Genomic DNA, 12,079 nt, shown 5'->3' on the forward strand with positions numbered 1-12,079 from the left:
AGAATAACCACCGTATACCTCGGGCATTCTACAAAACCAATACTAAATATAATCCTCCGTTTATTACTTTTCCGGTTGCAAAATTCATCAAATTTTTAACAATGCGCTTCAAATATTTCTCTGCCCGCACGAGCCAAATTCCCCTATTTTCCATTCCTATTTCAAGTTTTGCCTCACAGCGGTTAAATAGATATTTGCATTTGAACGCGATGATCTAAGGTAGGTAGGTAGGTATTCTATTTATCAACATTACACGGATGAGAACAAAATTCATTTAAACGTGAACGTGCCAACTTACTATAAATCCAGTACATATCAGGACGGAAAAAAAAAATAAAATAAAATAAAACAAAAACAAAAATATGCGAAGATATAAAAGTAAAAATAAGCGAAAATCGATAATCCTAACAGGAAATGTAACTATATAGAATTATGTACAAAAGTTACGATTACACTCAACTCCAGAAGTTAAATTGAACTCATCCAGCATTGACTTAAAAATGTTAAGAGATGGAGCTCTCCTTACATAGTCAGGCAGATTGTTCCATAATCTTGAGATGATGTAATGATATGACCTATGCATAAATCTACAGTTATAGGTAGGCTGATTAAGCTTGTAAGAGCCTCTAAGGTCGTATTCATTATTATTGTTTTTTTAGAGGGCACGGTAACGAATCTTGCAATCTGATTGGTTCTTTACCCGGTCAGTATTTTCCTATCTCTGCCCACGGGCCACGGTAACGCTTTCGTGAATCGCCGGGTGCATCCCAACTTTCGTTGTCATTTTTCATAAATATACCTCGTTTTCCGGCTGGGCAGTATTTTTAAGCAAACACGTCGGTCACTATCTCAAGCCGATAAATAACTTATGAATCCTCTCTTTTCTCTCTATCAAATCACTTTGGTTGACAGAAAAATATTGGTTTCAGAATGAATTTGTATAAACAATAGTGTCATTACGTTGGTTGACAAGCGGCCTTAAAACCGTCTGCAATTAATTTTAATCGTTCGCAAAAAGTACCCAGAAAGTTGAAACGTGAGGTATTTGGTTACAGTTAAACTGAACGATGGAACTTTCATTCATTTAATATCTGAATTTTCTCGAGCAATTTGTTCATAGTGAAAGAGCGAGCGAAGTTTTAGTTTAAATTCTACAACAAATATACGCTCCTGGTGAGTCTTTCCAATTCCGTTCAATTTGGACATTTGTACCGTAAATTGCACAACAGAAATTCAAGGAATTTTTTGAGTAAAGGCCGCATTAAATTCCCTTGTGTCTCGTTGGAGTGTGCCGTTCGAATTTAGTTTTTGTGAAGGAAAGACCAGAGTTAAACACGCCATTACAGCAAACAAACGAGCAAACTCTCACAACTTCAAAATAAAAAAATTGAATTTACTCACAATTACTTTCCTCGCCGTTTACTTAATGAACAGAGGTAAATCTTCGTACATGAATGAATGGTCGATGAGAGTGAATAATACTTTCCGTTAGATCATTGACTGATTTTGAAGAAAATATTGTCGTGACAGTCCTTGCCAAACTAATTCTGTTGGTTTTTAATGTTCCTACACTTCTTTTTTCTTGCGCGCTCTCTAATTGACAGGTGTCAGATTGTGACAGATACTTGTAAAAATAATGTTTCAAAGTTTGTTTGGAAGCCTTTTAAATCACCTTTATCGTTACGGAAATGAAAATGTTTCGCTGAGGCATCTCTCTTAAATTTGCATCACCTCTATTTCAACTACCATTTACTCACTCAAAAATTGTTCAGTTTATGGAAGATCTTGCCGTATTTACGGCCATAAATCATTCGCGTTCTTTCAGAAAGAATTTCGTCAAGTTTAAAAACAATAAATATGTTATTTACCGGCTAAGGGTCGGTCCGTATGGTGAAAAACTGTGACCTCGGTCTTGAAAATGCTGCCCTCGGCCTACGGCCTCGGGCAGTATTTTCAAGACCTCGGTCACAGTTTTTCACCATACGGACCTCCCAGCCGGCAAATAACATATATTTACTAAATAAGAACATCTCCTTGATATTATTCGGCCCATATTGTATCAGAATTTGCAAAAAAGGAGAGGGCATGACAAAATCTATGATGCTCGATGGTCTTTAGTCCAACATAGGTAGGTAGGTCGCTATATGAGGTTGACTTAGCCATGATCAAAAGAGTTCTAATAGCGTACTGATTAGCAAGTTCCAGTTTATTAAAAAGACCAGTTGATAACCCAAGTAAGACTAGAGCACAGAACTCTAGGTGTGGCAAGATAAAGGCCTTCTAAATATTAACCATCACTTCTGAAGTTATGAATTTACGAACTCTCCTAAGAGCAGTAACTTTAATAATATATAGATTTAGCCCAGCCTTAAAGCGGAGCTCCGGCCAGGACTAGAACCCGGGTCGTCCGACTCGGAGCCCAGTGCACTAACCACTGGACTACTGAACTGGCGTGCCCGCGTTGATCACGTATGTTAAAAGTAGCACCTTGTACGGTCGTACGGTCGTACATACAAATTTTTTCGGCTCGATGGGTTACTACCATTTTGTGTAATTATGGGGCTACGCTCTGTGAGCTCCGCTATTAACCTTATTACATATAGATTTAATATGGGCTTTAAAATATAGGGAGCTGTCAATGGTTAGACCTAGTAACTTCATATCGTGTACCACCTCCAAGGGTGGCCAGGTATGGTCAGCAAACAATTCGTAATACGGCGGATGGTCACCCAATGGTAGCACTTTAGTTTAAGATTCGTTTATACTTAAGTAATTACACTTGAACCATGACTGAAGCACATTGAACTTGCTCTGAGATCTTGACTCTAACTGATCTTGGTTAGGATGTGATAGATACAGTGTCGTATCATCAGCATAAAGCCTTAGCTTAGCATCGCCGATAGCATAAGTAAGATCATTAATGAATAGGTTGAATGAAAGACGCCGCAACATTGATCTTTGAGGAACGACGTGTTGGATTGTTCTCCAGTCTGAGTAGGTATTTCCAATCTTAACACATGGTAGTCTGTCACATAGAGTATGAGCGAATAAGATTTACAGAACTTTCAGTAAAGCCATAAGCTTTCAACTTAGAAATAAATAGGCTGTGAGAGACTGAGTCAAAGGCAATACAATGATCCTTATAATCCAGGGAAGTTCTGAAATCTTCAGTCATTTTAAGAAGAGCAGTTGCACATGAGTGACCTTTCAGAAAGCCAGACAGACTATCACTTAGTATTAACTTTGCAAACTCAAACATCTGGTCATGCAGAACTCTTTCAAAGATTTTAGAGAAACATTTTCACACAGAAACTGGACGATAGTTAACCTTATCAGTAGGTCTATCCTTCTTGTAAAGGGAGCTCACATTGCTACTTTTCCACAAGCTTGGCCATGCATTAATGGTTATGCAGTGGTTTATAAGATTAGTAAGTGGAACTGTCAATGCCTCACAGGAAACAGTAAGAGCCCTTGGTGATATTTTATCTGGTCCAGTGCCCTTCTTAGGATTCAGAGAATCTATCAGTTTCTTGACGTAGCCCACTTCTACATGGCGGAAGGAGAATTGCAGATGATTACATCTCAGACTAATTTTATTGACTTTAAGGAAGCAAAAGCATGTTCAGACAAAATAGAAAAATGAGCAGCAACACCATCTATATAAAGTGTATGTTGAAAATATTAGCTATTTTTATGTTGTCAGTAACCAACCGTCCTTCCTCCAAAACTTGTATATGTTGTTGTTGAGTACTTTTGGAAGGTAATAAAGGCTTGAATTTTTCCAGAATTCACCAAGGTGGGCACATTCAGCAGAAGCCTGGATGAAATAGGATTTCATAGATTTGCGTTTTAAGGTAGTAACAAGGTTTCTCTGCTTCTTAAATTGTTCCCAATTATCAGCGGATTTATTTCTCTTAAATTTCTTGAAAAGGATGTTACGCCTGGAAATTGCAGAGATCTCAGGAGTAATCCAGGGCGGCTGATCGCCTCTGATGTCCTTCCTTTTCAATGGCAAGTGCTGATCAACAACTCTTATAAATAGATGATGCCAGTGCTCGTAAATATCATCAATGTCATCATAAATGTTGGCTGAATCCCAGGGGATCTTACTAAGATCAGCTAGATAGCAATCTTTTTCGAAACCCTGCATACTTCGATATTCAATGAACTTTGGTAGAGTTCGAGCAATTTCCTGCTTCCAAATGGTGTAGATCAGGTCGTGGTCATTGAGGCCTAATTTCATTGTTCCACTTAAAGCAAAGCGTTCTGGGCTGCCAGTAATGAGGAGGTCAGTCAGGGATATAGAGCAGTTAGTTACTCGAGTCGGTTCAGTAATTGTACGAGACATACAAAAACGGTCACAAAACTCAACTAAGTGCGGATCTGGCTCGCAAGTTCCAGCAGTAAGCATGCTAAAATTCAGATGACCAATGATGAGCCGCTCATTTCTGATTTTGTAAAACGATTCAACCTCAGAATATAATTATGGTAGAAAATCAATTGGCTTGTTTTTAGTTGGAGACCTGCAGCGTGCTAGGACAATCTTGAGTTGTTATGGCCCTTTACATCGATATATATAAACTCCATATGTGTTGGTTCCAATTTCGATCTCCAACAGGCAGAAACACTGTTCCTGATGTACACAACACCCCGCCACCTCCCTTTTTCCGATCCCGCCTCAACATCCTATAATGTGGGCGAGGGTGTGCAGATGAAAGCTATTATATGTAGAGTCAGACTTGGTTTCCGAGATGGCAAGAAAGTGAAATAGGCCTTCATTCAGCAGTAATTTGACTTCATCAATCCTGTTCCAAATACTATTAATGTTTATGTGGGCTATAGACTTGTTGACAACAACATTTGTATTGTAATTGGCTATTTCGTCCACCCGAGATTCGCCTGTAGAGACCATAGAGGAATCAATAGTTGAGTTCAATTTCGAGTTCAATGGTGTATTAGAGACGGGAAGAACTGATGATAAACGGGGTGGACAGATCCAGCTAAGGCCATCCATCTGTTGGAAGTCTCTTCACTGCTTTGGCGTAACATCACCACACTTTACGTGGCACCATGAGTCACACTGGTCACAGCTGAATGCTCGATGGTTTCGAGCAACAGTTTTGAGGCAAACAACGCACTTTTCGGGCCCTGGATTTACACTGATATCGCCGCCAAAAATCAGACGAATTAGCTGAAATCGCCCCATGTAAGGTAATCCAAGACAGTATTAGATTCTGGATTCCACGCTGTGGATTCCGGATTCTACCGCTGCAGATTCCGGATTTCAAAACACAAAAGATTCTAGATTTTAGTTTCTGGTCTGCCCCTAATTGTAGCATTTCGTTTTCTGGGAATGACTTCAATGGCGGATTTCGCTATCGAAGGATATGTTTGTGAATTCATGTTCGTCTATTCATATTTCCATAAAAACATTTGATATTTATGAGAATGTATAACAGCAAATTAAGGGATACATTTTTGTTGTAGGAATACCTGTTGAGACTGTCCATCTCTTAAGTCCAATGTCCATTCATTCCACATCTTTTTAGCAACTCTGAAGAGGCGAGGCCGCACTTCTTCCATACAGGTTCCTCGAGGTTCTTCAAGTGATTTAACAGTAACAAAGAACTAATAGTTCAAATCATTGCTTATCATTTTTAATTTGTAAATAACTGTTGGACTAAAAAGTTTTTCTAGTGTAGCATAACAATGTTCCGACTGGGAAAAGATGGCCAATTTTTAAATATAAAATTGACTTAGAACTGCCAAGAAAACAGCTCGAAAATATTTCCCTATCATCTCAAATTACTTTTTAAACTTTCCTATTAAACAAAAACCATGTTATTGAGGCAAATATTTAAATTGGAATATAATTTTAATAACACCCCGAGTAAATCGCAGACAGAAAAGCTTGTTTTCCTACATGTAATTGGCAATGATGTTCGACGAGATTGCGCATAAAACGGTGTTAAACCAATTCAACTATACTTAAACTTTGAAAAATCGCGAAAGATCTTCATTTACACGGTAATTTTTGAAGAATAACAGATTCTCTTTTCTATACTTCCTTTTTTCTTTAAAAGGTTAGCCAAGTCATGTCAGATTACGTCGGCTATGAATCATTCAGAGCAAAGATTATATAAGGTTTCAGATGGCCCGCCGCTATTTTCTTTTCTAGAAAATGTTGTTTGACCTTAAAATCTGGTAAGATCTTATCTTAGTCGCATCGAGATATGATGCCTTATGAAATCTTATATTTGTTTTTCCAAATGCCAAATATCAAAGAAAGCGGTTTACGTTTAAATGCCGAACATTCGAACTATAAATAGACCTCTCTTGGCTCCCATAAATATCCATATATAACTTTGTTCAAAGTTTATCATAATTGGAACGTGTGGTCTGTCGCCCTGATAAGCTCGCTCGAAAGGCGTCGTCATTGCCGTGAAATTGCGTGGCTACTACTGTACCCGATTCCAAGACGGGGATCATTGTGCAGATCGATGAATCAAAGTTTAACCACAAGTATAAAGTAAGTTCAACCTAACATTAAGGCCAGTAAAAGAAAATCAGTAATACCTATCAAAGCAGATTTCACACTCGGTTAATTTTGTGGATCCAGCAACCGGTGTACATACAAAGAATGCAGAAAGCTACTGGAATGCAACAAAGGAAAAGTTTAAAAAGATGAAGGGAAATACTAACTAAATAACAATTTCTTACAAGAATATTTGCAAGAATTCACGTAGGACGTTGGTACGGAGAACCTCATCCAAGCTGCTTTCTAAGAATCTTACACCGGGACATCGCCGAACAACATCCCCAGTAATCAAGGTTGAAAGCTTATCATTGATCTAATACAATAAATGTATTATTCCTCGCCTCCTCACTTTCGGTGTACACGAAATATCGATATCAGCAGGTATACTACATGTATAGTACGTAAACAATGAGGTCTGAACTCGATTAGGTGCTCATTTTCTTTCTGACTGTAATAACATGACATCATTAATGTTTGTATGGTTCCAAATACCATTCTCATACAATCTCCTCTTGTTATTTGCTTTGACCATACATCAAGAAACTTTTTAGCTTTTGCATGCTTGTTATTATTGCTGTTGGAAAAGTTTAATTTTCTATGCAATGCTATACATTTACGTCAAAATTGCAAATTAATTCAGAGAACCTTTTCCCTACCTCAATGTTTGAACTTTCGTCAAAGACTGGATCAATACACTGTACATCAATGGTGGATATTCAGCCGTTACTGCATCGGGTATCGGTCGATTTCTCAGTTGACTGTCGATTGATACTCGGTCGAGGCTTGACCGACAGTCGACAGTCGACCGATGTATAACCGACGTATAACCGATAATCGAACGATATACCACCGACAATATTGTGATTGTTACGTTGACCAACACCATGATGGCCATTAGGTGTGCTGTCGATCGATACTCAGTCCAGTATCGGTCGAGTACCACTATATCGACTGTTGTGTCGTCTAGACTCAGTCAAGTTACTTCTTTCATTGCTATTGCTCAACTGAATTTTATTAAAGAATCAACAAGCTATATTCACAATACAGTACTAGGAATCAGTAATATTACTTTTACATAGGAATGTACTTTTACAATCATGTACCGATCGTGTCTTACAGGATATAGCGTGACTATAGTAACGCTTAGGTAACGCAATACACTACATCCTTCCCGGACAAAGTTCAAAGGTTTCTATTTCAAAGTTAATTAAAGATAATCATTTTAAACTATTTTAATCAGCTAATAATATACGAAGTTCTCGTTATCTTGTGTAGACTTCACTACACGTCCGGACCTAGTCGTGACATTGCCTTTATTCTGAGAGGCTTGATCATCGGAATGATCACTTTCCATACGAGCATCAGAATGTTTGTGAATGATCTCACTAGATTCAACATTCGCTGAATCACTAGAACTACTAGACCCATTACTTTGTTCGTCGTTGCTAGTATCTACGATTTCTTCATTCTCATTTGTGGGTGCGCGCTTCAAGTATTTTGCATTTCGAATAAGAGTGGTACCAGTTGCTGCGTTGACCAAGGTAAAAGTGTCTCTCCCCCGGGACTGAATGATAACATGCTTAGCCGGGTGAAATTGAGAATCTAACTTTGCTGGCTTCATGTTTGCGCAAAATACGATATCGCCGATTTTAAAGTTGTGCGGCGTTGCGTTATTTTTCTTGTCGTGATAATCTTTCATGCGCTCTTGATATTTGTGACATCGAGAACGAAGCTCGTCGTCATTTTGGCTGGTCTGATTTGACTCGACATGTGGAACTTTCATACGAATTTCTCGATTGAACAACAACATAGTGGGTGATTTCCCACTAACAGGATGAGGAGTCGCTCGGTAAGACATAAGAATTTTGGGTAATTCCTTTTCCCATGATTTGCCTTCCGATATTGCAGCGCGAAAATTTTTTTTAAGGTACCGATGAAATCGCTCTAATTTTCCATTGCTTCTAGCAAAATACGGCGAAACGCGAGTATGCTTGATACCGCACGTTTTCAGAAAGTTTTCAAATTCTGCGCTTACAAATTGTTTACCATTGTCAGAAACCAACTCTTCTGGAAAACCAAATCTGGCAAAAATATCTGTCAGAACTCGAATGACCTCACGAGAGGTGATTTGTCGCAGTATGTGCGCCTCCGGATATGACGAATAATAATCGATGTATGTCAAAATAAATTTCCCGTTTACTGGACCAACGATATCTACCGCGCCCTTTACCCAAGGACCACGAGGTAACGATGCGGGCAGGAGAGGCGTGTACTTGTTTAACGGTTGATTTAAAACACATGCACGACAATTTTTAATCATTGCCTCTGCTGCGCTGTCCATTCCAGGCCAAAAGAATCGTGACCTGAGAAACTGTTTAGTTTTGACAATTCCCTGGTGCGTCTCATGCGAGAGCTTAAGAATTTTCTTTTGCAGTGACGAAGGAACAACAATTCGATTTCCTCTGAGAATAACTCCTTCATAAACAGATAATTCATCCTTAACTGCTTTAAACGGTTTCAGTTTTTCGTCGCGCGACCACTTGCCATCTTGAATATGCTCGATTAATTTGGACAAAGTGTCATCTCTGCGTGTTTCGCGGCTCATCTCGGCAAGAGTGACAGCTTGCAGGTCTAACATGTTGGTGTCATAAACAAACCTAACATAATTCTCGCAAACAGTTCCGCTATCGGTGTAGTTTTCACACTTCGAAGGAAGTCGAGACAGTGAATCTGCAGTGTTGTCCTTTCCCGATACGTGTTGTATATGGAAATTGTACTGATGCAATCTCCAGGCCAAACGTTGAATTCGCGGTGGCAGGACTTTGCTGGACTGCGGATCAAACATGCTGGACAGAGGTTTGTTGTCAGTAAGTAGCGTAAAATTGATTCCGAACAAATAATTGTGCAGACGTTCGACTGCCCATACGCATCCAAGCGCTTCGCGTTCGATTTGCGAATATCTTCGTTCGGTGGGCGTAAGTGATCGACTTATGTAGGCGATTGGTTTTCGCTCGCCGTTAGTTTGGTCTTGAAGCAGGATTGCTCCTAAACCTACTGGACTAGCATCGGTGATCAAATACGTAGGAGAGTTTAAGCGAAAACATGCGAGAACGGGCTCGCAAGACAACGCTTCCTTAAGGGCTTCGAATGCCTCTTTTTGCTCCTTTCCCCACGAAAATTTTACTTCGCTCCGAGTTAACTTTCGCAAAGGTTCCACGATGTTCGCGTAATTCGGTATGAATTTGGAAACATAACCGCACGTTCCAAGAAATGACCTAAGATCTGATACATTCTTTGGCGGTGGTGTAGCTTTTATTGCTTCGCACTTTTTCGGATCCGGCTTAATACCATCGGCAGATACTACATGGCCTAACACCGAAATCTTGGTAACGTCGAATTCACACTTGCTTTGATTTAGCCTTAAGTTGTTCGCACGACATCTCTCGAAAACTTTACGGAGCCGGTTAATGAGTTCTTCCATTGTCACAGCGTGCACGATGACATCGTCGATAGAGATTTGAACTCCGTCGATTCCGAACAAAATTTGTTCCATCATCTTTTGGAAAGCTTCGCTTGCATCACTAAGACCGAAGGGAGTACGCTTAAACCTAAAACAACCACGAGGCGTGATGAAGGTAGTGATGTACCGCGACTCTTCAGCTAGCGTAAGCTGAAAAAAACCACTCTTCGCATCGATTTTTGCAAAATACTTCGAACCGTGCATAGCTTGCAAAGTGTCATCTACCTTAGGTAATAGGTGTCGTTCCCTAATTACAGCCTTATTTACTTCCCTGAGGTCACAACACACTCTTATTTCCCCCGATTTCTTTGGGACGATTACTAAATTAGAGACCCATGGGCTGGCCTCTGTGACCTCCTCAATGATGTCATTTTCGAGCATCTTGTCTAGCTCGTTGTTAACTGCTTCAATTTGGCTAAATGGTATACGCCTTAATCGTTGACTAACAGGTTTGACGCTAGAGTCAACGGCAATTTTGTGCTCAAAGTTGGCCACTTTACCTATCCCATGAAATATTTCGTCAAATTCACGTAGTAAAGAATCTAATTCACTATTTTCACTAGTCTTAGGAAAACTTGGCTTGTCTTGAACGAGGTTTACACTAATTATCTCTAAATTGAAACTTGAATCCCTCCCAAGGAGTGACTCTGAATGCCCTTGTATAACATATACATTTGCTCTCATTTCTTTCTTTCCTACTTTGATAGTGGCAGTAAAATAGCCTTTGCAATTTAATGGATCTTTCTGTCCATAAGCAATAAATCGCTTTTTGCTTGGTCTGAGTTCATGAGACTTAAATTTAGCATTGAACAATTGTGACGAGATAATATTGTACTTACATCCGGTGTCTACTATCATGCGGATCTTTTGTCCGTCCATTTTCACTTGGACTGAACTGTCCTCATTGTTCATTGAGAATACAGGCTCATTCTCGTCCGTGCTTTCCTCACTGAACCATTCTGCCGCTTTGAGGTTTCGAACTTTCCTGTCCGTCTTCTTGGGGTTCTTTCGTGACTTTTTCGCTTGTTTCCGGTTTGCTTTCTGATCTTGCTTGCTTGATTTGCAGACCCGGGCAAGATGACCCACTTTCTTGCAGGAATTGCATCTCGAGTTGATCGCACCGCATTCGTTAGGACTGTGACCATCCAATCCGCCACATCTGTAACAGATGAACCTTTTTTCGTCCGCTCCATCGGTAGGCTTTTTGGCGTTGACTTTGTCGACTGGTATGGGGTCTTCTTTGGTGCCCTTTGTAATCATGCTGGCATCTTTCCTTGACGATTCTTCGCTCCTGGCCACTTTCATCGTTTTCGTCAGGTCCAGATCGTCTTGAGTCAGTAACTTTTGTCGAAGGCTTTTCGACGCGCACTTTTCAACGATCTGGTCCCTTATCATCTCTTCTTCGAGTGTGCCAAACTCGCACGATGTCGCAAGTTCTCTGAGTGCTGTAAGGTAGCTATCTATCGGCTCGTCTGGCCTCTGTTCCCTTGATCGGAACTTGTACCTTTCAGACACCACGTTTCGTTTTGGCGCAAAGTAGTTTTGAAGAGCTAGTTTCGCATCTTCAAGTTTTTTATGTTCGCCAGGCAGGGTTCTGAAGATCCTTTGCACAGCGGGCCCAAGGCAGTGCAGGAAGGTCGCTCGCTGGACTTTGTCGTCCTTGTCGGAGAGCTCGGAAGCCACTGAGTATATATCAAAGGAACTCACCCAGTGCTGCCATTCGCAGTACAAGTCGGCTGCGTCGATGTTGAACGGCTGTGGCGTAGAAAGTCCCGTCCGTTCCATCTCAAGGAGTACGTTATTGGCTTTTAATCCTCGTCGCCAGTATGTTGTGTCGTCTAGACTCAGTCAAGTTACTTCTTTCATTGCTATTGCTCAACTGAATTTTATTAAAGAATCAACAAGCTATATTCACAATACAGTCTGACTAGGAATCAGTAATACTACTTTTACATAGGAATGTACTTTTACAATCCTGTACCGATCGTGTCTTACAGGATATAGCGTGACTATAGTAACGC

The sequence above is a fragment of the Pocillopora verrucosa genome, chromosome 12 (genome assembly GCF_036669915.1).
Source record: "Pocillopora verrucosa isolate sample1 chromosome 12, ASM3666991v2, whole genome shotgun sequence".
Taxonomy (NCBI): Eukaryota; Metazoa; Cnidaria; class Anthozoa; order Scleractinia; family Pocilloporidae; genus Pocillopora; species Pocillopora verrucosa.